At 41.8% G+C, this 24,686-nt stretch overlaps 1 pseudogene; it reads left to right on the top strand.

Moving 5' to 3' along the window:
* Positions 1 to 24,686, top strand: part of LOC149524041 (von Willebrand factor D and EGF domain-containing protein-like) — a 217,769-nt pseudogene that overhangs the window by 110,243 nt on the left and 82,840 nt on the right.

Genomic DNA, 24,686 nt, shown 5'->3' with positions numbered 1-24,686 from the left:
GGAGAGTTAGAAGTCACCAAAGGTAGCCAGAAGGCAGTACTCAGGGGATGGGTTTTGCCAAGCCTTCTCCCCTCAAAAGGAGTTAGGTGCCTACTTCGAAGTGGGATAGAAGTACTCTGGCCACTCAGGATTCACAGCCAACAAATATTTCCTAGTGTTAGAGTGTGAGTCTGGTCAGTCTTTTCTCATCAAACTTCTCTCCTCCTTCCCCCCAAAAGCAAACTAAACAAAAAAGGAGGAGGGGGCATTTGGGGATTAGGAAGCAGTGCCTGCAGAAAAGTTAGTATCTAACTTTCCACCTTACAAGTACAGATGTCCTGTAGTAGTCTGCCTGACTGTTTGCACTATCTGATTATGTCAAAGAGTCCGAAAATCAGCTCTTAAACCCAGCAGCAACATTTCAGTCGCTCTTCAAAGCATTTGTCCATGGCAGATATAACTCCTGAGCCTGATGGTTCCCTGCCTTGCCTAACTCAAGGTAACCTGGCTGTGCCACTTAGCTCTGATTCCTGACTTTGTCTCTGATCCTTCACTCTGGTATCTGGCTTCTGTCTCATCTTCTGGTCCTTAGCTCACCAATTCCTGGCAACTGACCCCTGCTCCAATCAATGGGCCTGATTCCTGTTCCAACTATGAGGCATATCTCAGTCTCTGACAGTTTGAGCAGCCCAGAAACCACCAGCAGTAAGGAAACTAGAGCTAATATGATGAGCCTGGATCCTATAAATGCCAATATTTCTTTGACAGAGATAGTGTGAACCCTACACATCTTGCAGACATAGGCTACCAGAACCTGCAGGCCCAGAAGGGCACGTGCATGCCACTCTGCTTTCAGCTCTTACCCTCACTCTCTATAAGCCTAAGCTCTCTCTTCCTGACCAGTTCTATGGTTCTAAGGGCATTTGAAAATGTTACTGGTTGTTAAAATAATGTCATGGAAACCTAAAATGTTTCCTTTATACATTTTTATGTTTGCACTGTGCTATTTTGATTTAATTATATTGTGTATTCATTATTTATTATTTATTAATTATTTCCCAAAAGAATGGATGGAAACACTTCATTTTAAAAAAGGAAAATTCCAGCATGTCAACATTTTTAGGAAATGTCACTTAACTGTTCTTATGGAACTTATTTTTTGAGTGTCACCAGCTGGTGGTAAAAATCATGTAGAGTACAAATACATTTCTAGGGGAAAAGCTCTGTTCTATCAAATTTGTCCATGACAATGACATTATAAGTTGCCTCAGATAAGACAGACACAACTACTAGAATATTTCAATGAAACTGGAAAACTATATGATGTTTCAGCAGTATAAAAATGTATTCCCCCCAGGGGTACAGAGTGCTAGCATTGAAATTATTGCTTTTTTCTCTAGAGAAACAGTAGTTCATGCTTATCTCAAGCTGTTAATAATTGCTAATTTCTGCCATTTTTCTAGTCTTTTGTTTTCATTTATTTATTTTATTTTATTTATTTGGGCAGAGAGAGACTTGGAACATTGCTGGACTTTGCTACAGTGAAGGAGAGTCAAGCTCTACCAGTCCATGTCTTCTCTGTAAACCTAACATTTTTAAATTTACTTGATATATTAATGATAATAAGACTAATTTTTGTCAGATTTTGAAAAGAATGCAATATGAAGTATTAAATTCATTAAGTTTTAAAGTGAGGCCTGAGGCTACAATCTGTATGTGCTGCCTTCAGAGGGTGTTTTGGGTTCCCAAAATTAATGTACTGTGATTGTTTATATGTACGCGTATGCTACACATATATGCAAGTTTCTGGTTCTAGGTTAAAAGAAGCCTGGACAAACATCATATTGCTAACAAAACAAATAAGCCCCTGAAAACAGGATTTTAGGAGCTACTCATTCAGCAAACACTTGAGATTTATTATTTCTGCAGTTCTGAAAACTGTTGAAGACTCTGCTAGCCCCAAAAGACATCCATGCTCCTCTCAAGAGCCCCATTTCTAAAGAGAAACCACTCAACAAAAACAATGTTTTTGAAACACCAATGAAAGCAGATTATTTTTGGTTTTTAACATGAGTGATGAGACTAAATTCTCGCAGGTGCTTTATCAAGATATCTAGGAAAAGTTCAACAATCTGTAAGTGGAGCAAAGGGAAGACATCATCCTCTCTTATGACTCTCCACAAAACCTGTGGGTCCACTGAGGCCCTTATGACAGAAATCATGGTGAAGCCTTCTGAGGCAAGAGATTTAAGGCCTGCAGACTATATTTTTTGTGCGTGTAGCCATAAACTTGATAAAGCCATTACCCTAGAAACCCCTTTTGCAGTTTATTTGTGCTCCTAACAGCAATGATTGTGATGGGTAAACATTCATGTTCCCACACATACATTGGACTCATTCAGTATATGGGTTATAGCACTACTGTTGCAGTAGATCTATGCACCAGTTGTAGAGAGTAAGTGAACGTAGACCTATAATTTAGCTCTGTGTTGGGTCTTCTGTAAATTTGGTCAGGTTGTAATGCAAAGGTATATAATCCAGGATAATGACTATTAGGGCCTAGCTGAACAGAACTATTGGGGGGTGGAGAGACAGAAACAATAAAATCACACGATGGCTACGCCTAGACTACATCCCTCTGTTCAGCAGAGGTATGTAAATGAAGAACTTTGAAAGTGCAAATGAAGCCGGAATTTAAATATCCCGCACTTCATTTATATAATCACGTAATGGCGCTCTTTCGAAAAAGCGCTATTTCAAAATTAAAACCGCAGTCTAGACACGGTTCTTTTGAAAACAGGGTGATTTTTCGAAAGATCCTGTAATCCTCAAAAAATTGAAACTGCAGTCTAGATGCGGTTCTTTCGAAAATGGGACGCATTTCAAAAGATCCTGTAAACCTCAAAAAATTGAGGTTTTTGAAAGAACCGCATCTAGACTGCAGTTTCAATTTCGAAATAGAGCTTTTTCAAAAGAGTGTCAATACATGATTATGCAAATTAAGTGCGGGATATTTAAATCACGACTTCATTTGCACTTTCAAAATGCTTCATTTATATCCCTCTGCCGACAGAGGGATGTAGTCTTGACATAGCCTATGGGTTATTGTGGATGAGGGATACCTGTAATTGATCAGAGAATAACATAAGATTTTGATTTATCATCTTCAGTGAAGTTAGGCGTTCTTTGTGAAAGCTGGACACAGATCCTGGTTCATAGCTCAATCACCCCAAATTTCAATATTGCCAAGGTTCAAGATTGTGACTCAAATCCAAGTCCAAATCTGCTGACGCCAGACCCACTGGCAGCAATTCTGGGCCTCAGGCCAGAGCAGCCAGTGACTCCCCTCACATGCACAAGCCACACTTGAATGCACACACAGTCTAGCAGACATTTGGGTGATGCTGCACCTGTCCTTGCTGGTGCACATTGAGTTGTTGGCTGTGCTGCTGGGCATACCATTCTGACACAGCCAGGGCTTCCACATGCCCACCCAGCTGCCTTGGCTGCTGACGGTACTACCCCATGTGTGCCTACGAGCCCTGGGGACCACCAATATGATTTAAAAGGGCCTTGGGCTTATGGCAGCAGCTGAGGGTCTCCAGACCCTTTTAAATCACCTGGGCTCCTGGGTAATTGCCTCTTTTACCTCAATCTCCTCCCCCCCACACACACACACCATCAGGCCTGGCTGAGACACTTTGAGAAAGTAAATATAGTGATATCTGATATTCATATATTTCTCACTGGATGGAAAGAACTTTCCTGCAAATCAAAAACACTCTTCTTTACACTCAGCTTCAGGAACACCTCTGTTTTTGTTACTTCCTCTTGTAACCCTCCATCCAATTAACACTTCTGTGTTTATCTGCAGCTGCATACCCATTGAGTATGCCATTGATCGCTTCTAGCATTACCTTTATGAGCTTAGTAGTTTTGAATGTTTGTGACATAAAAGATAATAATAGGTAGAAGCTTTCAGAAGTTATGCAATGACTGTCTTGCTGGACAAGCAACTTAAATTTGATAGCACGCAAAGACAGGTAGACAATCCTATTTAAATAATTGCATAATGTGAAACATGGTTTGGAAAGCAAAGGCTAAAAAAAATGATATTCAAGAATAAAATGCTAGTATTGATTTTGCTTCACATGCTGTTTACTGAAAGTTATTGCAAAGATACATCCAGTTCTTATGAGAGAAATTATATAAAATTAAAATACTTGACTGTGAAATTAAATTAATCTTCATATAGGAGGGGGTCACTCAAAGCTAAACATACCCATAGATTAATTCCATTATAACATGATTCTTCTAAACATCAATAAATGTTGACTCGTACTGATGTTTAAAAGAGAGTGTAAGGCACAAATGGATATTTAAAATGTAAAGTGTAAAATTATAAATGCAAATGTAAGATCTTGATGTAAATTCTCCTGTAAACATCTGTATAAGTGCTAAAGGACAGAGGTTACCTTTGTATACATATGTCAATGTCAATTTGATTATTGAAATGTTTGTAAACTTAAAAATATGCAAAGTTTGCAATGTCTCAAAATGGAGTCTGAAACTCCATTTTGAATTTAGAACTCTTTCTGGTAGCATCCATTGGAGTTATGCATTCTATCATGTTCACAGGTAGCTGTTAGAATTTTGAAAATAACTCACCTACCTGTTGGAATTTACATAATCTATGAATATTCACAAGCATCCTGTTCTACCAATCAATTTAAAACACGCCGTAAGAGCATCCTTTAGTGTCCAATCATTTTAAACCTTAGGGTTCATGAATATGTATGAGCCAAAACTATAAAAGCTTCTGTCACGCAGCAGTTACCTATAGCGTCGGGGCATCGGGCTTTGGGATAGCTTAGGTTCTAGAGACAGAGATTCTTCAAGTCTTGTCCTAGGTCTGATAGAATGAGAAAGGTCGTGTAAAGCTATTTCTTTAGAGAACCTGATGGAAGGTCAGTTCTCTCATTTAGGTTAGGTTAAGGTAGTTTAGCTTTTAGATAGTATAGCTTCCGTCATCAAGTTTGTACGTCAGGCTGCGTCGGTCCACGCATATTGGCCGTCGTCGTGTCTGTACGTCGGGCGCATCAGGATTAGTTTAAGGTTTTATTTTTAGGTTGGGTTTAGGATAGATAGGATCCAGAGTCGTCTATCGCCTGATCCAATCACACCGAAGCACGAGAAGAGGCGTTGAGGACCAGAAATTCTGCGGAAGGCGAATCGACTGTCTTCGATCTCAACTCCTGCTTCGAGGGATCACCTTGGCTGTTCCTCTCCTGCAGCTAGCAAATAGCCAAAGGATCGTAGGTTGCCAAGCACTGGATCAGCCGATGAGGGACATCTGGCAGGTTCTCCCCAAAGGCTTCCAATTAGTCCTAGGGTCGTAGGTCGCCAGCATCCATCAATCATCTTCACCGTAGACTCTGTTGTAGGTATAGGGACCTTGAGGGACTTCCCCTCCTGGTCCATTTAGTGTAAGAGGGGACTGCCCTCTTGAGTTATTTTGAGGTATTGTTTTGTTAAATTTATTTGTGCAACAATATAGTCTGGTGGTTTTCAGTTCAAAACCAAGTCTTAAGTCTTTATTTAACGTGCCACCTTAATCTAATATCTCACACTCTCCAGTGATCAGATACGGTTAGAGGGTCGCTACCTTAAATACCATCCCTTGCGGATTGGTCGGGTTATTAAATTAACTCTAAGTGTTCTTAAAGACCTTCTTCAAGTCTGTCAACATACAGCTAACAGTAGAAAGGATGGTTTTCCACTTAAGATACTAGAACTCCAGAGGTCAGGTGAAATCTCCAGCTCAGCTACAGACTTGCTATGTTACCACAGGCAAGTGAATTAACTTCTCTATGCCTCAGATTATAATTTTTAAAGTTGGGATAGTAATTCCATTCTTACACCCTTTGGCTTAGCTATTTCAGTTCTAAGATTTTAGGGCAGATTCTGTTACTTATTTTGTGTTGGTACAGTGCTCTATAAGGATCTTTAATTTTGATTAAGACATCTAGACACTACTGAAGTACAATACAGGCAGTCCCCGGGTTACGTACAAGATAGGGACTGTAGGTTTGTTCTTAAGTTGAATCTGTATGTAAGTCGGAACTGGCGTCCAGATTCAGCCGCTGCTGAAACTGACCAGCGGCTGACTACAGGAAGCCCGAGGCAGAGTTGCTCTGCCCCAGGCTTCCTGGAATCAGCCGCTGATCAGTTTCAACAGGCTGAATCTGGACGCTAGTTCCGACTTACATACAGATTCAACTTAAGAACCCCAGGCGTCCCCAAGTCAGCTGCTGCTGAAACTGATCAGTGGCTGATTCCAGGAAGGCCGGGCAGAGCCACTCTGCCTTGGGCTTCCTGTAGTCAGTGCTGGTCAGTTTCAGCAGCGGCTGACTTGGGGACGCCTGGGGCAAAGCAGCTGGGGTGCTGCTGGGTTGCTCCAGTAGTGCTGCTCCTTGGCGCTACTGGACCAACCCAGCAGCACCCTAGCTGCTTTGCCCCAGGCGTCCTGATTCAGCCGCTGCTGAAACTGACCAGCAGCGGCTGAATCAGGATGTCTGGGGCAGAGCAGCTGGGGTGCTGCCGGGTTGGTCCAGTAGCGCCCAGAGCGGTGCTGCGGGACCAACCAGCAGTGCCCCAGCTGCTCCACCACAGGCGTCTGGAGAAAAGCCTGGTCAGCAGACCAGGGAGACACGGGCGGCAGACCGAGACGCACCGCGGCTGTCCCGCCACCCGGGTCCTCCGCAGCTTTGCTCCGCGTCTCCCTGGTCTGCTGTCTCCCTGGTCTGGGCTGTTCCGCTGCCTGCGTGCTCCGTGACTTTGCTCAGTGTCTCCTTGGTCTGCTGGGGGGGCTTCTCCCCCCCCCAGCAGACCAGGGAGATGCAGAGCAGCTTTTCTCACCCCGGGAGGACGCAGGTGGCGGGACCGTGGCACATCTGGGCGTCCCGCCGCTCCCGTCCTCCGGGGCGAGAAAAACCCCGTTCGTAACTGCGGATCCAACATAAGTCGGATCCGCGTAACTCGGGGACTGCCTGTAATAATGTAGATAAGACCAAATTGTGATACCTTCATTTATATTGACAGTCACCTTATTCCTCTAGATACCCTAATTGAAATCCATAGAACTACTCAAGGAGCAAGATCGTACTGAAGTAATGAGTAAGTGGTATCAGAAACAGTTCAAGAGGCAGCTTGTATAGTTTACTCAAATTTGCCTGTTCAGTTCATTTGTTATTAATCAATTTGGGAATTAGGTTACTTAAATTTAAAATCTGAATTACATGCACTGTAAATATACACATTTTTTATGTAGTTATAATTGTTCTTGTCTTCAGTGCCTATAACACACCACCGGAAACAAACAAGTCTCAATTTAAACACAGGCACTAGTATGCAAAGAAATCCTCATCAGTCATACATTCACAGGTATATAGAAGGCATGTGGCTGTGGAGACCTATTGTATACTTCAATATGCATTTTTATTGCAAGACACAAAAATATTCAGAATCCCTGTGTACAATTAAACCTCATAAATCAAAGTGATATTTGATTGATGCAGTGGAAGAGACAGTACCTCCCATAACTCTGAAATGCTTTTTCATTCATTTTGTTGTAACTGATCTTTCTTCTTCCAGCTAAAAAGGATTTATTTCAATTTATTTCCTTCCTCATGAGGCAGATCTTACCACACAGGCAATATTCACTCATCTCTTGAAAAGGTTTGCTTTTGCAAATCACAACATCAAGCTTACAGGAGCATGCAGTGTTCCTTTCTGAATTTGTTACTTTAAACTTCTTCCTGTCCTGCATATTTTCACAAGCAATCAAAATTTGTCATTTTCTGATTTCTACTTTCTCAGTCTAGCATCATGTGCAATTCTGTGGACAACTGAATGGTCAAAAAGTGAGGCAGGTGCAATTTGATTAATAAAAATGTATAGCATAATAATATGAATGTTGTAATCCTCTGTGGTGTGGTCAAGGGATTCACTGCTCCCGGTCCTATTGTTGATGGAAATTTTGATAATACAGTGTCATCAGAAACAGATCAGGTTCGATATCATTTGAAAGCCCTTTCTCCCAGAAGCAGATGGTATGAAACATGACAAAAACAGAACAATTATGTAGATCTATATTCAAGAAAATGTGTAAACATCAATTTTAATTATACTTTAACACAGACATGTCAAAATGCAGCCCTCAGAAAGGTAAATCATGACCCTTGATTGTCACGTGTGTTATCAGTTAATGCTCGGAACATGATACCGGATCATTTTTAAGGTGACAAGTACTGTATGTGGAAGGAGTGCTTCAAACTGATTTGCCATCATCAGCAAAAGAAGAGAAGAGGTTCACTGGTAATGATTGTTAGCTTTGTTTATTACGTAAAAAGAATTGTAATGAAGCACTCATTAAACCAGAAGCAACCAGCCAGAAATTTCTGGAATCCATCCACAAATTGTATGCACATTGTTTCATGCATACATTACACAACTTGAATAGCTGCACTCTCAGGCTGTGTCTAGAGTGCATCCCTTTTCCGTAAAAGGGATGCAAAGTAGACACATTGCAATTGCAAATGAAGCGGGGATTTAAATCCCCTCCCACTTCATTTGCATAAAAATGGCTGCCGCTTTTTTCCAGCTTGGAGCTTTGCTGGAAAAAAGCGCCAGTCTAGATGCGGATCTTTTGCAAAATAAAGCCTTTTCTGAAAGATCCCTTATTCCTTATTTTAAGAGGAATTAGGGATCTTTCGGAAAAGGCTCTATTTTCCAAAAGATCCACATCTAGTCTGGCGCTTTTTTCTGGCAAAGCTCCGAGCCGGAAAGAAACAGCAGACATTTTTATGCAAATGAAGCAGGGGGGATTTAAATCCCTGCTTTATTTGCAATTGCGATGTGTCTAATTTGCATCCCTTTTATGGAAAAGGGATGCAGTCTAGACACAGCCTCAAAGTAATTTATCAGAGAATTTTTGTTTTTACTTTGGTATAAATCATTTTTAGGCAACAGTGGAGGGGTAAAGCATTGTGATCCGTTGACAGAGGAAACAAGTGTAAACACCCTTTGGCAATTTTTGCTTTGTTGTTGGATGTCAAGATACGTTTTTTTGACGAACCTTGGTAGCACAGACATAGCCTCAGTGGCACTGAACATGCCATAAGATGTACACCCAAGAATGGACTCCGGAAAGATTGGAGAGAAAGTGCATTGAGCATAAGGATAAATTAAAGATGAGGAGTTAGGTATCAGCTGTGGGGAAAATTCACTAATTTTAAAGCTACAGCATAAGATTACTCACACTGGCAACCCATTCACATATGAGAGACCAATGCATATTAATATAATGATAATAGTCTTCTGTGATGAGATAGGTAAAGATATCAGTTGAATGGATATTTTGGGTCATGAGCATAACCCAAATAATTATCCAAGACTCCATCAGTCTATGGCCAGATCTGGTCTGCTTGGGTTACTACCATATTTACCTGCACCTCCACAGGTACAGAGGATCACAGCTCCTATTGGCTATGGATCACCATTCCCAGCCAATGGGAGCGGATGATTGACAATACCTGTGGAGTGCAAGTAAATACAGTGGCAGTGGCAAGCCATGGTGAACTGCTGCCATTATATTGCCCACCCATGATCTCTGGGCACAATCAAGAACAGACTTAAATTGGGCTCTAGTGCAAAGAAGAAAGTCAATCTGAAAGTGTCAGGGACAATTACAGAGCTAACCACAGACGAGTCACTGTTCACTTGTCTTCTGGTTATGTCCAGGTCTCAATATGATGTTAATCCACATGAGACTTTGGAAGACTACAAGTTTTTGATGGTTGCCTGATTGATGTTTACACATGATGGAACAATGCATATAACAATCAAAAAGAAAAATGAATGTATATCTGTATATCTCACATGGTCTTCATATGCCAGCACCTACTGATAATATGACCAGAGGCCTTTCAGAATTTTACAGCTGAGCAAAATCTCTCAATAAACCAGACCAAAATAAGAACATAAGAACAGCCATACTGGGTTAGACCAAAAGTCCATCTAGCCCAGTATCCTGACTGCTGACAGTGGCCAAAACCAGATGCCCCAAAGGGAGGGATAAAAACAGGTAATCCTCATGTGATCCCTCCTGTCACCCACCTCCAGAGAAACAGAGGCTGGGGATACCATTCCTACCCATCCTGGCTAATAGCCATTGATGGACCTAACCTCCATGAACGTGTCTATCTATTTTTTAAACCCTGTTAAAGTTCTAGCCTTCACCGCATCCTCTGGAAAGGAGTTCCAGGCTGAGTGAAGAAAAACTTCCTTTTGTTTGTTTTAAACCTGCTGCCTATTAATTTAATTTGGTGAACCCTAGTTCTTTTATTGTGGGAATAAGTAAATAACTTTTCCTTATTTGCTTTTTCCATACCAATCATGATTTTATACATCTCTATCATATCCCCTCTTAGTCTCCTCTTTTCTAAGCTGAAAACTACAAGTCTTTTTAATCTCTCTTCATATGAGACCAGTTCCAAACCCCTAATCATTTTTGTTGCCCTTTTCTGAATTTTTCCAATGCCAATATACCTTTTTTGAAATGAGGAGAGCACATCTATATGCAGTACAGGCAGTCCCCGACTTACGCGGATCCGACTTACATGGGATCCACACTTACGAACGGGGCTTTTCTTGCCCCGGAGCTCGTGGGCGGCGGGACCACCCAGAGCGCAGCGGTCCCGCCACCGCATCCTCCGAGGCGAGAAAAGCTGCTCTGGGTCTCCCTGGTGTGCTGGGGGGGACTCCCCAGCACAGCAGGGAGACCCGGGCAAAGCCGCACAGGCGGCGGGACCCTGCTGCCCGTGCGGCTTTGCTCCTTTGCCCCGGAGCAAAGCCGCACAGGCTTTGGGTCTCCCCCAGCACATCAGGGAGACAGGAGCAAAGCCGCAGAGGCGGCGGGACCTCTGCACCTCCGCAGCTTTGCTCGGGTCTCCCTGGTCTGCTGGGGGGGGGGGAAGGGGCGCAACTAGTGCGCCCCTTCCCCAGCAGACCAGGCTTTTGTTGCGGGACGCCTGGGGTAGAGCAGCTGGGGTGCTGCCGGGTTGGTCCTGTGGGGACCTACCTGGCAGTGCCCCAGCTGTACTGTCCCAGGAGTCCAGATTCAGCCGCTGTTGAAACTGATCAGCGGCTGATTCCAGGAAGGCGGGGGCAGAGCAACTCTGCCTAGGGCTTCCTGTAGTCAGCCGCTGATCAGTTTCAGCAGCGGCTGAATCTGGAGCCAGTTCTGACTTACATACAAATTCAACTTAAGAACAAACCTATAGTCCCTATCTTGTACGTAACCCGGGGACTGCCTGTATTCAAGATGTGGGCATACCATGGATCTATATAGATGCAATAAGATATTTTCTTTCTTATTCTCTATCCCTTTTTTAATGACTCCTAACATTTCATTTGCTTTTTTGACTGCCACTGCACACTGAATGGATGTTATCAGAGAACTATCCACAATGACTCCAAGATCTTCACTCTTGAGTAGCCAAATTATTCCCCATCATATTGTATGTATAGTTGGGATTATGTTTTCCGATGTGCATTATTTTACATTTATCAACATTAAATATCATTTGCCATTTTGTTTCCCAAACACTTAGTTTGGTGAGATCTTTTTGAAGCTCTTCACAGTTTGCTTTGGTTTTAACTATCTTGAGCAGTTTGGGATCATCTGCACATTTTGCCTCCTCACTGTTTACCCCTTCCTCTAGATCATTTATAAATCAGTTGTATAGCATTGGTCCCACGACAGAACCTTGGGGGACACCACTTGTTACCTCTCTCCACTTGGAAAACTTACCATTTATTTCTACCCTTTATTTCCTGTCTTTTAACCAGTTATCAGTCCATGCAAGGATCATTCCTCTTATCCCATGACAACTTACTTTACTTAAGAGTCTTCAGTGAGAGACCTTGTCAAAAGCTTTCTGGAAATCTAAGTACACTATATTCACTGGATCCCCCCTGTCCACATGTTTGTTGACCCCCTCAAAGAACTCTAGAAGATTAGTAAGGCATGATTTCCCTTTAGAGAAACCATGTTGACTTTCCCCCAACAAATTGTATTCATCCATGTGTCTGATAATTTTATTCTTTACTATAGTTTCAACTAATTTGCCTGGTACTAATGTTAGACTTACCAGTCTAATTGCCAGGATCATCTGTAGAGCCCTTTTTAAATATTGGCATCACGTTAGCTATCTTCCAATCATTAGGTACAGAAGCCAATTTAAAGGCTAGGTTACAAACCACAGTTAATAGTTCTGCAATTTCCCATCTGAGTTCTTTCAGAACTCTTGGGTGAATGCCATCTGGTACCGGGGACCTGTTACTATTAAGTTTATCAATGTGTTCCCTAACCTACTCTAATGACACCTCAATCCGGGGCAATTCCTCAGATTTGGCACCTAAATGGCTCGGGTTTGGGAGTCTCTCCAATATCCTCAGCTGTGAAGACTGAAGCAAAGAATTCATTTAGCTTCTCCGCTATAATCTTTTAGTGCTCCTTTAGCATCTCGATCATCCAAGGGCCCCATTGGCTGTTTAGCTGGCTTCCTGCTTCTGATGTACTTAAAAAAACATTTTACTAGTACTTTTTGAGGTTTTGGCTAGCTGTTCTTATTATATTTTTATACTTAATTTGACAAAGTTTGTGGTCCTTTCTATTTTCCTCAATAGGATTTGACTTACACTTTTTAAAAGATATAATTTTATTTGTCACTGCTTCTTCTACCTGGTTGCTAAGCTACGTGGCACTTTTTTCGTTCTCTTCCTGTATTTTTTAATTTGGGGTATACATTTAAGTTGGGCCTCTATTATGGAGTCTTTGAAACTTTGTACATCCCTCAGGCATGTATCCGGGTATGGCCCTTGGTGGCCAAGATCTTGGCCATAGCTGTCCATGCTGCGCTATCTGGAATGGAGATTGTGCAGGTTCGCCTTGTTGCCCCACACCTCAAGGAGGGCAAGGATTTCCACTCCAGACCAGGATGTGCATGCCTCTTGCAGCCCCTGGGAGCCCTGGGGGTGCTCCCTGGGATGGCCAGAGAGCTCTTGGAAGGCTTGTGGCTCAGACATGGTGGCCAAATGTGTGGCACTGAGAGCTGCGCTGTGGCTGGAGGTCGGCTTCCTGCCACAAGCCCTTTCCCCTGTGTCTGCAACTTTAAGAGCTGCAAGGGATATAGAGTAAATATAGAGTCCTGATGAGTATGAATGGAGTGGCCAGCAGGGCACCTGTGGGATTTGCCGGAGGCTTCTTCTTTCTAAAAACCTCCCTATTCCACGTCCATACACAACTTCTTCTGAAACAGCTTTTTCGCAAGAGGCTTTATTCCTCATGAATGAGGTTTGCCAATGTTGGAAAAAGCCCTCCATTATTTCAATTTTCTTTCAAAATAATACAATTGATGTGTGTGGACGCTAGTATTTTTTTTTCCGGAATAACAGCCCTTATTCCAGAAAAACGGTACAGTGTAAATGCCCCTGAAGATTTCATTATATATATTACCAAATGTACAACTGCTTTTATTAGCAGCACCTGGATGTTCCAGATAAGATTTGGGGCCCATTGTGATAAACTCTGTCCAGTGCATTGTTAGAAATAGAAGGTCATATCATAATTAGAGATGGGTGAGCCATTCATGCAGGAACAGCTGGCTGAAGACTCAGTAACTTTCAGGTCTTTGCTTTTATTAAAATCAGCAGAGATATGGGGAAGAGGAGCCATTGGAGGATATAATGCCATATTGGGGCTACTCTCATTAGTCCAATGAACCTCAAAAACAATGAAGATTCCATATGAGTGATGAGCCAATTAGTATTGAGGAGGTTGTGCTGTTCCATGGAAAACAGCAGTCTGTTATCTCTGACACCTACATTATTGTTATCTCATTTTAGTCTATTTATCACATTGCTTTTAAAAAAAAAACTCTGCCCAGTGAATATTTACTTTGCAGAAGTCTGAATGTACATAATCATTGTTTCATATCCGGTTTTTAAGAAAATCTCTCTCGTGTTCCAAGTCCCTTCCAACCAGCTTCTGACATTTCTTGGTGAGAATTTTGTTTACCAGTTAATAGCAGTGGATCCTGAAGGGTCAGCTGTGTTATTCATTGTAGACCTAGGCTGCAGGATGCCACACTGTCTCCTGCTGGCCACCTTATTTGGAAAGTCAATTCAGAAGAACTGCTGATCTTTGAATTCATTGTGTCAGATGAATGCAATGCACAGAACAGATACTCTGTTGTGGTAAGAGGGGAACAAAAACTTGTTTTTCATGACATTGGCTTGGTGCAATTTCTATTATGGTTAATAATTTGTTACTGTCCTAAAAACTGAGACTTCAGCTATTTCTCAGTGAGTGCATATTACCCAGCACGGCAGTAATGATCAATTAATCAAACATATATCTCTGCGAGCATGGAACCCATTTATACAATGAACAAGAGTGGGTACCATTGATTGCAATTTGAAAGAATACTCTTGCTTAGCCTCTTAATTGTTCATTAATCGGCTTTAAAATTCACAGTTAGCATTTGAAAAAAAGCACATAACACAAAAGACTAACTTAACTATAAAGGGGGGATAATAACTTGTTCTCATTTATATCTTTAGAAGGTACCTTGCTCTTATCCCATTTCTTCACAATTTTAGTTTCTTGTGCATGGCTTTATCTTTTTTGTACAGTGCTACATTAATCCTGTGATAGCCTGAGCTAATGAGATGAATGAAGTAGGGCACAGACTCTTAATGCAAAAGCAGTTTTGCTAATAATTGATAATTGGTGAAGATACTGATGAGACTGGCATGAATAACAAAATTTTATTCAAAATAATCAACTGGAAATTTCTCAAAGAAATGGGGAAACTGTAACCTAGATGTTAATGTGATGAGTGTATTAGAAATGTATAGCTAGATTTAAAGACAGAATGGTTCTTATTAAAATCCTTTGAAATCTTGTCTTTGCAAGTACACAGCATAACCACACCTCATAGTGTTCTCTATACTTGGAAAAGAGACAATCTAGGAAATGCATGCCTACAAAGACATTTGTTAAGGCATTAGTGGCCAACACTAGAAGCAGGCAAGCAGCTAAGAAAAGGTTATTTCTCTCCTTTCAAAACTAAGCAACTAAGAAATTCTGCCCTCAGATACTCAATAACAGCTGCTACTGTAGACAACAGGAATTCAGTTTGCATATTTGAGGTTAGGTTGTACTTCTAAGTAATGGCAGATAAAACACAGCTTTCAATTGTAGAAAGTAGTAGCCTTCCCTGTGAGGCTAGCTCTCTGGAAATTGTACATTAGTTAGAAGGAAGGTTTTATTAGTAATGGCTGGGAAACCCTGTCAATGCTGTCTGAGGAGGAGCAGAAAGAACATAAAACTGGAAATGAATGATGGAAAGGAGACGACTGATGACAGGGAGAGAGAAGTAGAACTGAAAAGGGTGTGAGAGAGATTAAGAAGCTTATTGTAGCAGGACCATACTGCCCTATCTGAAGCTCTATTAATCATCAGGCTTTAGTCATGCATAATACCTCTTGGGTTCCCAGACATGTTGTTGGTACAGTGTATCCTTCTCTGCTTGGATAGACATTTCTTCTGACTTCTGGGGAAAAGGTACAGAACCATTGTCACACCTCTTCCTGGTCACTTTTTTGGCTATCTGCTGCTCCATAGCATCATAAACAAGCAGCAATGTCCACAGTCCTGAGAGCAGAAGCACAGTGCAAGTGTGGGTGGCCCACATGCAGAAGGCATAAAGGGGAACGATGTATTTGATCTTTCATTCCCCAAGAGCAAAAACTTTGGGGAGTAGTGTGAGATTGAAAGGACACAAGGGAAAGAATGAGCGAATGCAAAGCAGGGACAGACATAGGTAGGAAACTGCAGGAAATGCAATAAAAGGAGAGAGAGAATGAAGTAAAAGACTGAAACATGTAAAGAAATAATATAAGTATGAAAAAAGCACCATAGAGTAAATGAGAGACATATTTGGACTTCCTACAAAAGATTTAGGCCCTGATTTTAGAAATATTTTGACACGTCTGCACTCAATGCTGCAGCACCTAAATGATCTGATATCCTAAGTTTCATTTCAAAAGTGATTTAGGCACTTCATCTAAATCCTATCCACTGTTGGTGCAATTTTGTTGCCTAAGTGCCTAACTCCCTTTTGAAAATGAGATTTAGGCTTCTAACTCTGTTAGGTATTGCAATGCTGAGTGCAGCAATGCCTAAATCTCTTTAGAAATTTGGGACTTATCACTAATAAATTATATTGTCAGTCCCTTCCCCAAAGAGTTTAAGCTGCTGAATACTTAACTTAATGAATACTAAACCAGTCGGTGAGTGACTCATATGAAAGAGGGATAAATACCCTAAATAGCTAGTGAATAGTTCAATCAGTTCTATAAATGAGCAGGGAGCTGCTGGAGGAGTTTCTTGCTGTTATAAAGCTGATCGTCATCTGATATAAATTGTTACAGTTTCACTGAAGCCAACAAAGTACACAGATCTACAATCGCTGAGAGTCAGGCCTTGTAACTTTTTATTATCCTTTTTCTTTTTCAAGTGGTTTTGCCATTAAAATAATTTTTGGCATAAGCATAATTCTACACTCTCTGGGAGGATACTTAAAATAAACCCCTGTGTGTTTGCTGACAAACCAAAGCATGAGACTAGGGAGTTTTCACAATACAAAATAGTACATGTACAGAAGAGCTCAAATTACTTCTCAGATAATGCGCTCTGTGGTTTTCATTTTAAAATATATGTTAAAGAAAGATAAAACTAAAACAGTCAACTACAGCCAGATACCTTCCTCTTGCTCATAAAAGGATTCAGGTCGGTTGCTTACTATGGCAAACTGGAAATATTGCTATGTACTTTACAAATGTTCTTATTGTTTTGATATTTTGACTGTCAAAATGGGAACTTTCTTCAAGAATGTTAAGACAAGGTGAAAGTCAACTTCAAGAATAGTATAGAGACTAGAGAAATGTTAAAATGGAATTACCTGTTTGTACCAAGAAACCTTGTTAAATGAAGGCACTTGTTTATTGGCAGAATAACTACAACACAAAAGTGGCAGCAAAAGCTTCCTTGAATATTCCTTGTTCCTGTTCTCCCTACATATTTGAGTACTTTTTCCTTGCATCTCCTTTGATGCTGCTAATATGATAGCCATTTATAGGCTCTGGAGCAGTTTCACACTGATGCCGAAGTGTTTCACAAAATCTGCTGATTCTTCCATCAAAGCGCAACAATTTCAGTTGCTGTCAAACCACGCCAGATTAAAACCAGCTGTCTAGTGATGAAAGCTCATTACCATTCTTGAGTCAGTGTCCCCTGGAACTGAATCACGTGGTAACGTTAATACTCATATGCTCAGTACACTTCATTTTCAAAAATTGAAGCAATGAAGTTCAGACATAAAACACACACCAGCAAAATAGCATTGGCTGCTGTGCACTAGAAAACAACTACCCGACAGTGGAAAAGTGAGCAAAAGCGAGATCAGAACACCCAAATGCACAGTATGCCCATTAAAAACTTCACTTCTCTTTAGGAGGCAAGAATAGCCATTTTCAAGTATAGCCAGACAATAGACTGTACTACATCCTTATGAAAAGAAAACAGTCATATATCCTGCAGCTCATATTCCGCACCTTCGCTTTCAGCAGTTCCTTCACTGCTCCTTCTTGTTTTCTTTTAAGCAGCTGGCAATTGCAAAGTTGCAGCAGAAATGAAGAGGGATATTTTTATTGAGACATGACAACTAATATTTTTGAGGCTAAAATACAGCCTAGGGTTTCTTTGGCTGGCACACAACGAAAGCACATACACATTCATGCTATAACCCAGTAACTTATTTCTCAGTTTCCTTTGAAACAAAGCCATGCACTAGCAAAGAGGATTCTTGGGGGCATTTCAGCCCCATTCTGCTTCCTTCTCTACCCGCCACCTGTGCTCTGAAAGTTCTGTCAAAGCACTTCACTGGGCTTGCTAGAGGGTACAAAGGTTAGTTGGACACTGGTGTTGTTACTGCAAGTTCTGAAGTAGAGAACTGGGAAGAGAGGGAAGAAAGATGCAGCTCCTGAAATAAAATAAATGGGATTGCAAAAGAGTGGGTACTAATAATGGGAGGGAAGGGGAAGAACCCTTCAATCCAGTAGACAGGTTAGCCATATATTGATCAGAAAGAGGTCAGGACTCATCTAATATTTTCATTAATATTCAAGAGGGTGGAGTAAATGACATGCTAATGAAACTTAACAACAACCCAAAATGTAGAGGAACATAGAAACAGCAACGAGTGAGAAAGGGCTTAGAGAAATTTAAAAACATGGGCAGAAAATAAACGAGTCATTGAAAAATGCCACTCAAAGTATTTGGAGAAGGCAAATGCAGATATTCAGAGGAAGAAATCTTGAAGAAAATATCCTAAGAGTGAAGATGATTGGAGAGTCTTCTATTTTACTGAAAAATATCCTGCTGCACTCATGATTCCATATAAATCAACTAGTCTTCCTAACCAGTTTGTTGTTTTTAAATCTTTAAGAGAATATTTGCAGTATGATTTAAGAACATCTTGCTTCCACTTATGTTTTGTTGGGACAATGGATAAACAGCAGATTGAAGAATATCCAACACATAATAACAAATTGTTATTGTGATCATGAAGCTATGGTGTAAGATACCTGTCTGTTGAAGGACACACAAGGTTTCACTGATCACATTTTTTTCTTGCACATGTATATGCAATATACATTTTTGTTGTATTTTCCTGACCCAAAAATACTTAAAAAAAATAAAGATATAACCAAGTGAAATAATTCAGTATTTTAATAGCAGGTGAAAAATGATAAGTGAAGCTTAAACCCAGCTGGGAGGTAGACAATTTTACTTCAGGGCATATTCTGTGACAACAATAAAAGCTCATCCTTGATGTTGTGTTTATGTCTCAATTCCCCAGAAAGCCATCAATAATCTAATGAGAAGTCAACACAATCATGCGTAAGTGACAACACCATTTTAGCATCAAATCTTTACAAATAGTAGTGACCAGGTAGTAGAAACCAAATGTTAACTCTTCTGAGAGTTTCCCAAATGCCACTTTTTTTCAGAAAAGAAACTTACTAATCACAGGAGGCATTGTTAAGTATCTGTGATCCAGGTGCATTATATCCCTGCATTCCTAAGTGTGATGGTAGAATCTTGGTGCTTGTCTACACTACTGCTTAAGTTAATGTAAATTACATCACCCGGGGGTATGAAAAATGCCATAGTGCACTACGGTACGTTCTCTCACCCACATAGCTTCCACATCTCATTGAATAATCATACCAATGAGAGAGCACTCTCCCTTGATCTAAGAATGTCTTCACTAGAACATATGTAGTGCAGTAGTGTAGACTAGTCCTCAGTGAGTGTGTGGAGACAGGAGCTTTTGGAAAGTGCCTTCTATCTGATTGTCTCAATGAAGGTCACAAATATTAATTCATTCCCCTTCAACACCAATACTGTCAACTGATGGCAAACCCAAAGAAATCTCTATCTCCAGTGACTGGGAATAGAATTTTAGGTATCTAAAATCCAGCCTCAAGTGCAGTAACTTAATTATAGAACCACCATGGAGCCATCTATAATATGAAATGAATAGTCCCTTATTTATATTTAAAAGCCTTTTCTAATGTTATGCTATTTCTTCAGTAATAGAACAAACTCTAGTTTCTCTTACAGTGCATTATATTCCCAGAATCCCTCAGTGGTATTATAGCCCTGTAATTCAAAATAGTCTGTTACTTATTCTGCTGTATGTTCAATACTATCACACTCAGAATTTGGTCCTGCATCCCTCAGGGATAATACTTCTATAAGTACAAGGAGACTGGTATTTCCGTTCGGAGACTGTTGTTTTTTCTCTCTCCAGATATGAGGGAACAGGGTTTGCATAGCAATACCAGGACTTTCAGCTTCCAAATCTGTACGGGGAAGGGTCCGTCTGAGGCCAGCATAATCTGTCCAGAGTCCTTGTTGCTATTATTTGTGGTATAGCCTTGCTCAGAGGCATCAATCAGGATTGATGCCAACCATTTTAGGGACCCTACACACATAATGCTAAATGGTCCCTGTGCCCAACAGCTTTCAATGATACTACTGCTGCTTCATTACTGCCTCTAAGTCATGCTATGCCACAGACTTTCTGAATACTCCACAGGAATCTTCGCTACAGTACCCATATACCCCTTATATGTCAAGTGCAACGTTAAGCCCGATGCCTTTACCAGTGATATTATAATCTATACATTATTAAAGTAAAATGATTTTTAAATTCCGATTTAACATTTTATTTATCTTGATTACCTTTTACAATTTTTTCAGCCCAGATTATTCAGGATCACTTTGTTTATTAGATGGCCAGTTTAATTATGTGGTCAGTTTCCTTTTCAGGTTACCCTCAACTAGCCAAGTGTTGTAAGTTTAAGGTTCTAAAGCAGGGGTGGGCAAAAGGGCCTCCACTGGCCATATCCAGCCCACCAAGCGAGTGGATCTGGCCCGCAGAGGCCCTGCTGCTCCCCCACCCCCAGGCCAATTAGGGTCTGGGGGTAGGAGAATGCCTGAAGCCTTCTCCGCTCTGCCCCTGCCCAGCAAGCAACACATGGCACTTCAAAGCACCGCACGCTGCTCGCAGGCTGGAGGCAGAGTGGAGAAGGCTTTGCATGCTCCCCCGCCCCCAGGCCAATCAGAGGCTGGGGGGTGGGAGAGCTGCATAAAGCTTCCTTCTCCCTGCCCTGGCCCTGCCAGGAGCCTGGCGGCACTTCAAAGTTCTACGTGCTCCTCGCAGGATGGGAGGAGGCTTCCCGTGCTCCCCTGCCCCAGGCCTTAATTGGCCTGGAGGTGGGAGAGCATGCCAAGTCTCTTCCAGGGCATGGGTGCCTAGTGGGAAGGGAGGGCAAAAAGGCTTCCCACCCCCAGACTTGCCCCTTCCCGTTTAGGCCCCACCCCTTCCGTGGTGGCCCGGGGCTAGTTCAAAATTTTTTGTAGTGGCCCCCTGGCAAAAATTATTGCCCAGCCCTGTTCTAAAGAGGGCAGGGAATGCAAGACACACACTCTGTTGGTCTGAGTTTTACACAGATGTTGCTGGACCAGAGAATCCTGATGGAAGGCTGGTGGCTGGGTTCCCCACAGCCGGGCTGCCTGACATGGCTCAGTTGGACTGCCTAGCAGGGGTGCCCGTAGAACTAAGAGGCCAACACACCCTAGCTGTGTAGCCCTGCATGACCCAGTTTGGCTGCCAGATAGGGCCAGGAATCCAGTTCACTACAGCTGGGCTGTCTGGCAGGGCAGGGCAGGAGTCTGGCGCACTGGAAGTTGGGTTGGAGCTGAGCTGCATGGTGTAGCAGCGAAGGGGGGTAATCAGCAGGGCAGTGGAGCTGGCAGTGATGGGAGGGAGGAACTGGCTGTTCCAAGGCTGGGGAGCTAGTAGCAGGGGCTCAGATATGACCTCCCCTGATCCAGCAAAATCCCTCCTCTGGGACTGGTCAGGTCCCGACAGTGCGGGACCAGGGATGTCCAACCTGTACTTTATTTTGAGAACACCTAAACTCTGTCCCAAGTTTGCTTTGAGGGTATCCTTTTAATTCCATTAAAAGACAACAGCATGAATATTTCCAAAGCCCAACTGGTTATTCTGTAAAATGTGTTCCAAGGAAACCCTATCAGGTTGACAAACAATAAGCTGTTAATAAATGGCTCAAGTACAAAACAGGAGCACACAATACATTGTAACATAGCTCTCAGCATGCTAAAGTCCAAATGACACTGAATTTTTAAATATATGGCAATGATCTCAAATAAATGAGATCAAAGAAAAACAAACCTCACAGAGACAAAAGCTTTAAATGAAGCTTCATTTCCTTAAGATGTCTAAAGGTTTCCACAACCAGTCTCAAGCTCAACAGTTCTGACAGTAATAATAAACAGTGAGATAACAGCAGATTTAAGTGAGACTAGGGAATTTGGCTCTAAAATGAGTGATGTACGCTATAATGAGTTTAGGTAAGAAGTAAGCCTCAGTCTACATGAACATTTTAGCTGAGGAATAAACCAAAGGGCTTACCTGTCAGGAAGCTGTGAACAAATGTGAAGAGAGCCTTTCTTTTCCTGGAGTGCCTTGCATAAACATCCTTGGATCCTATATATGTGCAACTTGCCCCAGTGGAATGACAGGGATAGTAAATCTTGCAGACATAAGTGGTTTTTTACATTATTTATTTATCTACACAGACAAAAAAATAGGCCCCAATTCTGTTTCCACGAAAGTTCAAGGGAGTCCTACCATTTATTTTAATGGGAATAATTCTAGGCCCTTAGATACACAGACTGGGCTAGTTTTATATAGGTTGAAACTCGAAAAGCCGGCACTCTCCTGTCTGGCAACATCTGTGGTCCAGTAGGGACATGGGTATTGCTGGACCAAAGAACTGTGCTAAGAGTGGAGGACAGCCAGAGTCAAAAGCATAGTCTGGGCCAGTGGCAGTGGGGCCACAGGCTGGGAGCACAACCCAGCTAAGGCCAGTGGTAGCAGAGCCAGTGCAGTTGGGACCACAGTCCTGGCTGGGGCTGGAGGCAGCGGGGCTAGCAGGGGGAGTACAGTCCCAGTCAGTACCAGGAGCAGAGCTCAGAGACCAGGGCTGATGCCCAGGAGCGGGGATGATGGCCAGGAAGGGAGCCTTGACTTCCCCTGGTCTAGAAAACTCCCTGGTTCAGGACCACTTAGCTCCCGAGGGTTCCAGACCTGGGAAGTCCAACCTTTATTTTCAATATGACTGTTCTCATATGGAGCGCTGTTAGCTAGGACTCAGGGTTGGGTTTTCTGATGTTTAAAATTTTTAATACACAGCCCAAGAGCATATCTATGATTATTTTCCAAATTCTGTCCGTGTCATCTACCTACCCATTGCCATGGCATTTGGTCCTTGGATCTGAGTAAGTGTAGATCCATACCCCACTAGCCTACTCCATTAAAGCCATGCATTAATGACTCCCAGGTGGTGGAGTCATCTATAAAAGATGGCTCTATTCCCATGTTAACAGGTAATATGGAGCTGAAGGGGTGAGAAGACACTTATGCAAGACCTTTGCACAAAATGAATGTCACCTGTATGTCCACTTGAGTGTATGCATTACTGGATGCTATCTTCAGCTGCCCTGAACTCACGCTTGGGACAACTAGATGAGTACGGAGGAAGGCCATTGTGGCTCTACATCACCTTAATGCTTTCCTGTGTTCCTGGGGGCAGCCAGGAGCTACACCAACCCTCAGTGCAAATGAAAGCAGCTTTGCACTGCTAGAACATTCTCCTAGAGACAATTAAGCTTGCTGTGGACACATGGAATGCACTGGGATCCAACTCTGTCCCATCAAGCAATAGAAAGTCACTTCTCCCAGAAGGCCATTTTGTGCAGCTCCAGTGGTGCAAAGGGACTTTTTCAGGTGGAAAGAATTTGATTACTTTTTCATTTGGGCTTTTTTCATTTGGGCATACACAAGTGCTTGTCTTCAATACAAAGACTATTTGGCAGAGAAATAAGTCAAACAACTGAAGTTCATTTGTAAGTGTTTCCAGAAATTTCAAGCAGCATGAAAGATTTGCCAAGATGTCTACTCTTCCTTATGTTGATTAAGAAAGAAAGCTGCTGGGAATTTCTGTGTCTTAAAAAATGGCCTGCAATAGAGGAATCTGGAAATCAATGAGCTATATTCTGTCAGGCTTATTGACTCTTCCTTCAGTGAAATTTACACTTTTCTCTGATACAAATGTTTTCTCTACTCTATTACCTGATCAATTGGAGTAATTCCAAGGATGTGTCAGCTTCCCGCCTTTTCCCCCTCTCCGCCCCATCCCTCATTTTTTGTGTTAATTTGATTAATTGTGGATGGAGACACAGATTAAATTAAAAACAAAATTATTCCCTTGAAACAAAAAATAGATGTTCCTTTGCATGCTCATTCTGTTCTTCCAGTCATGTGATACTTTTAATGCATCATAGAGTGAGTTTCCTCTAACATAGAGCAAAGGGCATTATTGGCATAATGAAAACATTTTACTTCTGTCTCTGCTTCACTGTAGAGTCTATACCTAGAATTTTACACAGCCCTTCTGGGTTTCCATCTATAGACTGAAAACACACACAACACATTCAAGCTAGGTATTCTGAATCCAGGTGGGCTTTACCAATTCCAATTCATTCAGGTAGAAAATTCAGGAAATGAATAATATTTTTAAAGTATTTAATGGGTTTTTTTATTTATATCCCTGTGCACTGAATACAGGAGTCTCCAACATGCAGCCATTGAATCAGCCCACAGACTTCTGTAACATAGCTTTCAGCTACCCTCGTTTTCATATGGAAGCCTGTGCAAGAGAGATTATAGGTCCCAGCATTCAATGGTGCATCAAGATGTGAGTAGCCAGGTCACATTATACATTAGGACCCGTAGACCCCTTGCCAGATGCATTTCTGTAGAGAGAACCATGTATATTAAATTTGTTTCTCATTTAGGCAAAGTCTGGGTAATTTGGTATAAATTTCCTTATAATTTTTGTACTGAAGTCCTGATGACTTT

Source organism: Pelodiscus sinensis, chromosome 7, assembly GCF_052426305.1.
Source record: "Pelodiscus sinensis isolate ZL-2025 chromosome 7, ASM5242630v1, whole genome shotgun sequence".
Lineage (NCBI taxonomy): Eukaryota > Metazoa > Chordata > Testudines > Trionychidae > Pelodiscus > Pelodiscus sinensis.
Note: the sequence above shows the minus strand (reverse complement) of the source record. Positions and strands in the feature narration are given on the sequence as shown.